Source organism: Lissotriton vulgaris, unplaced genomic scaffold, assembly GCF_964263255.1.
Source record: "Lissotriton vulgaris unplaced genomic scaffold, aLisVul1.2 SCAFFOLD_338, whole genome shotgun sequence".
In the NCBI taxonomy this organism is placed as follows: domain Eukaryota; kingdom Metazoa; phylum Chordata; class Amphibia; order Caudata; family Salamandridae; genus Lissotriton; species Lissotriton vulgaris.
The window spans coordinates 1,093,875-1,099,863 of NW_028243158.1; positions in this window are offsets into that span (position 1 = coordinate 1,093,875).

The window sequence follows — 5,989 nt, forward strand, 5'->3', positions numbered from 1 at the left end:
TGCCAATAGCTTAAAGTTTATTAACTATATTTAGTGAAGATGCTGTGGTTGCGCTGAGTGAGGGTGAGTGAGGGTGAGGGTGAGTGAGGGTGAGGGTGAGTGAGGGGTTGAGGGTGAGTGAGGGTGAGGGGTTGAGGGTGAGTGAGGGTGGGTGAGGGGTTGAGGGTGAGTGAGGGTGGGTGAGGGTGAGTGAGGGTGAGTAAGGGTGAGTGAGGGTGAGTGAGGGTGAGTGAGGGTGAGTGAGGGTGAGTGAGGGTGAGGGGTTGAGGGTGAGTGAGGGTGGGTGAGGGTGAGTGAGGGTGAGGGGTTGAGGGTGAGTGAGGGTGAGGGGTTGAGAGTGAGTGAGGGTGAGGGTGAGTGAGGGTGAGGGATTGAGGGTGAGGGGTTGAGGGTGAGTGAGGGTGAGTGAGGGTGAGGGGTTGAGGGTGAGTGAGGGTGAGGGTGAGTGAGGATGAGGTGTTGAGGGTGGGTGAGGGTGAGTGAGGGTGAGGGTGGGTGAGGGTGAGTGAGGGTGAGTGAGGGTGAGGGTGAGTGAGGGTGAGGGTGAGTGTGAGTGAGGGTGAGTGAGGGTGAGGGTGCGGGGTTGAGGGTGAGTGAGGGTGAGGGGTTGAGGGTGATTGAGGGTGAGGGTGAGTGAGGGTGAGGGGTTGAGGGTGAGACCTAAAAATGCCAACCATAAGACTATCAGTACATAAAGAAGTTAGTAGCTATTCCTATTTACGTCTGGAAAACGTAATAAGTTGTATGGTAGAATTACTTTATTAACTCTCGGGAGCTTAAAGAACATAGGGTGTTTCCTTTGAAAAGCAATTTCAAGGCAGGAGTTACAAATGACGTCTAGTACATCTTTTATGTCTATAACAGGAAGTGACTATATACGGTCACACCCACTACCCGTTAACCCACCTTCTGTGAATTCCGGTACCAGAAGCTCTTGGCGACGGCTGTCCGCCTCTCTTACGTACTGCATGTTCGGAGATGACTTATGTGACGTCACAGCTGTCACAGACGCTGTGCCCGCTATGCCACTGATGACATCGACCTACAGGCTCCTTGTGGGCCCTTGTATGAGCTTGTAATAAACTTTACCTTGAATCTCTCCGTTTGTCAATCTATCTTCCCACTACACCGAGGTAAAGGAAGAAGGGCTGTAGAGGAAAGAGCACAGTGGTATGAGGAGGTGGGAAAGAGGGCATTGGATGGATGCATATGGCTGCATATGAGCAGCAGATTATAGTGTGCCCCAAAGAAGAGTACGTGTCGTTATTGAGAACTATATTGGCATGTACACACAACACGCATACCCCTGCTGAATGTTATTGTTATGGGGCATACATTTCTTTTAATATTGGCGGAGCGAAAGGAACACCGTCAATACAGTTCTAAAAAAATGTAAAAAAAAAAACCATACCGAACCGCTTCTAATTGGACCTAAAAATCAACACAACAGGGGGCGCGTCTGAAAGCTCGAACTTTAAATGAAGAAAAAAAAACGAAGATAGGCCTACAACCCATGCACGTAAAGCAACGGAAGGGAAGTGTATTGTAAGTAAAAAAAAGCGGCCATCTTGAAGCTATTTCCTTGATATTTGTAACACTGAACGGAGCACGTACTAATGCCACGATTCAAAACGCAAAAACTGATTTTGAACAGGTAATAAAATATAATTAAGTCTAAATGGAAAATAAAGTATTATGGACGCCTACTTTGATGGTTAATATGCAGCATTCTTGTTTTTCTTCATTTAAAGTTCGAGCTTTCAGACGCGGGAGGGGGCGGAGCGGGGGTGTGGGAGGAGTGCGGGAACGCCTACAACCCATGCACGTAAAGCAACGGAAGGGAAGTGTATTGTAAGTAAAAAAAAGCGGCCATCTTGAAGCTATTTCCTTGATATTTGTAACACTGAACGGAGCACGTACTAATGCCACGATTCAAAACGCAAAAACTGATTTTGAACAGGTAATAAAATATAATTAAGTCGAAATGGAAAATAAAGTATTATGGACGCCTACTTTGATGGTTAATATGCAGCATTCTTGTTTTTCTTCATTTAAAGTTCGAGCTTTCAGACGCGGGAGGGGGCGGAGCGGGGGTGTGGGAGGAGTGCAGGAACAGACGGCGAGGGGAGGAGAGTAGGGGAGGCACGGCCTAGCGGCCGTGCAATCAAGAAGTGAGGGGGCGGGAGAGTAGGCAAGGCAGGCGGCTGGGGGCATGTGCACGCGCTTTTAAGCTCAATGCGCATGCGCATTGAGCTTAAAAGTCACGGGCACTGCAAGGAATCGCCACGATTCCTTGCAAGTTGGACAAAGAGTGGATAAGCCCCCATAGTCTCCCTTGCTCGATGCGCATGCGCATCGACAGGCGAGACCTAAAAAGAACTTAATGTTAAATGGGCAAAGATTAGATTACGAGCACAGTTTTACCTATCTGGGGGTCTTGATGGACTCTGCAATGGGATGGGGCCCACAATTGGAAAAATCTAAATTGGCGTTTAAACAAAACTGCTTCCCAATAACACAGAGATACAACAAAAGTGTGAATAAAGCAGTTACTCCCGTGATAGAGCTCTTTAGATACAAGGTAAAATCTGCCTCCTTGTATGGGGCAGAAATTTGGGGGCCAGTATGTAAAAAATCTTTTGAAGTACTGGAAAACAAATTTGTCAGGGGTTTATTAAAAGTCCCAATCAATACCCCCCTGATAGCCCTATTCTTAGATCTTAACATTAAACACACAGATCAGCTTGCTGCACTGAGACCATTGCTGATGTGGGTCAGATTATGGACAACCTTGGAATTATCTGACTATAGAAATGGGCTGAAGGAAGTATTAGAGCTGGATAGAGATAATAAGATCTTTTGGTTCAAGCATGTAAAAAACTGGCTTACCAAGCTCGGATTATTACACTTCTGGAACGAGCCTGAATCTCTAAACCTAAATTCCAAAAAAATCGTTACATTAAGCTACTGGTCATATGTGAATTATGAATCTGTGTATTCAAGAACCCATGGCCCCCTTACTGAAAAATTTCTTATGGCTAAAAATGAGGCTCTATTCGAACAATTTCTAGATGAAATTCAACCTCCACTGGCAAAATCTTTATATCTAAAATTTAGGTATGGAACGTTGAGGATAAAAGTAACTGAGAAAAGATGGGGGAAGACTGACAAAGAACATTGTACCCTGTGCACCAATAACCAAAGGGAGGACATTTTCCACATATTGTTTTTTTGTCCTAGTTATGTTAAAGCCAGGAAAAAGTGGATAGTCCCCTTGTGCCGAAACATTGGCTCTACTTCCCACAGGGAAGCTGGCAGAATCCTAAGTCAAAGTCAAAGTCAAAGTCAAAGGATTTATATAGCGCGCTACATACCCGTAGGGTTTCAAGGCGCTTAGGAAGGGGAGGAGAATTACTTGTCAAAAATCCACGTTTTAAGTTGCTTTCTGAATGCTAGGTGGTTCTGGGTAAGGCGAAGGTAAGCGGGGAGAGAGTTCCATGTTTTAGCAGCCAGGTATGAAAAGGATCTGCCTCCCATGGTGGTCTTGTTGATGCGAGGTACAGTGGCGAGGGCTTGGCTGGAAGAACGTAGTTGGCGGGAGGGGGTGTAGAAGGACAGTCGTGAGTTGAGGCATTCTGGACCGATGTCGTAGAGTGATTTGTGTGCGTGGGTAAGCAGTCGGAAAGTGATCCTCTTATTGACGGGTAGCCAGTGGAGGTCTTTAAGGTGACCAGAGATGTGATCGTTGCGTGGGATGTCTAATATGAGTCTGGCTGAGGCGTTTTGGATTCGTTGGAGTTTCTTCTGGAGTTTTGCGGTAGTACCTGCGTAGAGGGTGTTTCCGTAGTCCAGTCGGCTCGTGACCAGAGCGTGGGTGACTATTTTCCTTGTTTCGGAGGGGATCCAGCGAAATGTTTTTCTGAGCATGCGAAGAGTGTTGAAGCAGGAAGAGGCATTAGCAAATTTCTATTGTCAACTTATTTTGTTAGAAGGAAATTATCTCTTTCTTTTTAAACTAAGAAAGTTGTTACTCAGACTCCCCGGAACCATGAACAAAGCCAATGCATTGCATTTTAATCCTGGTTGTTAACTCAATCTAATGTTTAATGTTTTTTTAACTTTTCTACTCTTTTTAAAATATTTTAATATTTATTTGATACTGTGTCAAACTGAAGTATAAATCATGTGCTTTATCGATGAAATACTAGCTAACGTGTTAAAATTGATGAAATGTAGAAGGGAGCCCGTATAATGAATGTTATATTGTTGTATATTTTATTATGAACTGTATATTTTATTGTTATCTTTTATGTTGCAACGCAACGAAATAAAGATTGAATTGATTGATTGACTGTATAGATCAATGTGAACTTGTATCAGTGATTGTAAAAGAGAGAAAGTATGTGTTAGTATATGTTTAAATAAGTAAGGTTATGTGTGTATAACTGTATAGATGAGGAAATGGGAGTGTGATTGATTCTTTGCATGACTGACTAGGTGTGTCAGTAGCTCCAAGGATGAGTGACAGTGTGTGGATATCTCTATAGGTGTATGAGTGCTTATGATAGTGTTGTATTGATGAGTGACTGTATGTATGAGTGATTCTATGGGTGAATGAGTGGATGTGTGTGTACACTTAGGAATCAGTGAGTGCGTATGTAGTAACTGGTATTGGTGTGTCAATGGTTTCTGGAATGGTAGTCTGTGTTTAACACTAGATATATCAAAAGTTAGATTAGAGTTTGAGGAGGTGCATCGTATTATCACATGAATGAGGTCATCAGTGATGTCATGAGAGATGTCATCAGTGATGTCATTTGAGCTGTCATCAGTGATGTCATCAGTGATGTCACTGACCATGTCATGAATGATGTAATATGTGACATCATCAGCAGTGGATTGCGGGCGCGCAAGTTATAGTGAGTCCAACTAACTATAACGTGGGAAGTTCAATGGTTTTGTATGAGTAAAATGTCCAGCTAACTATAACTGGTGTTAAACCTATGGTTTTTTCAGTGAATTTCAAAGGTTTTTTAAATGCTTATTACTAACTATAACGAGTGTTGAACCTATGGTTTTGTCAGTGAATTTCAAAGGTTTTTTAAATGCTAATTCCTAACTATAACGAGTGTTAAACCTATGGTTTTTTCAGTGAATATCACAGGTTTTTTAAATGCTAATTCCTAACTATAACGAGTGTTAAACCTATGGTTTTTTCAGTGAATTTCAAAGGTTTTTTAAATGCTAATTCCTAACTATAACAAGTGTTAAACCTATGTTTTTTCAGTGAATTTCAAAGGTTTTTTAAATGCTAATTCTTAACTATAACGAGTGTTAAACCTATGGTTTTTTCAGTGAATCTCAAAGGTTTTTTAAAAGCTAATTCCTTTGTATATCAAGTTGTAACATACGATTTTTAAACTGATTTTTTTTTATTACCTGTTTTTTATAACTAATATTTTTTTTTCACAAGAATATTTTTTTCAATGTATTTTAATTTTTTTTTTTCATATTGTCTTGGGGCGCTCAGTGTGCGCGCACAGGTAAGCTCACCCGAGAGCGCAGCGTGAGCACCATTCCTTCGTGCGGAAAAAAAAGTATGTATTTAACTAAATAAACTAAATAATAATGCAAGACATTCAGTAGCATACTTATAAAAGTAGTATTTTTGATTGTAAATACCCGTATTACAACTTTGAACGTATTTTCGTAATGTTAGCAAAACGTCATTTAGACGCGCCACGTCAGCGCCCGCGTAAGCGCCCCCGGAAGCGCCTACGTACGTGCCACGTAAGCGCCCCCGGAAGCGCTTACGTTCGTGCCACGTAAGCGCCCCCGGAAGCGCTCCGGTGCATGCAGCATAAGCGTGTCAAGTCATGTGACCTTAAAATAACTCTTTTCATTGGTTGTTAACAGTTTTTTTTACAACTAATGAAAACCCCACCAATTTCCTTCACTTGTTCTTTCACTTTTTTGACTGCAAGACCTG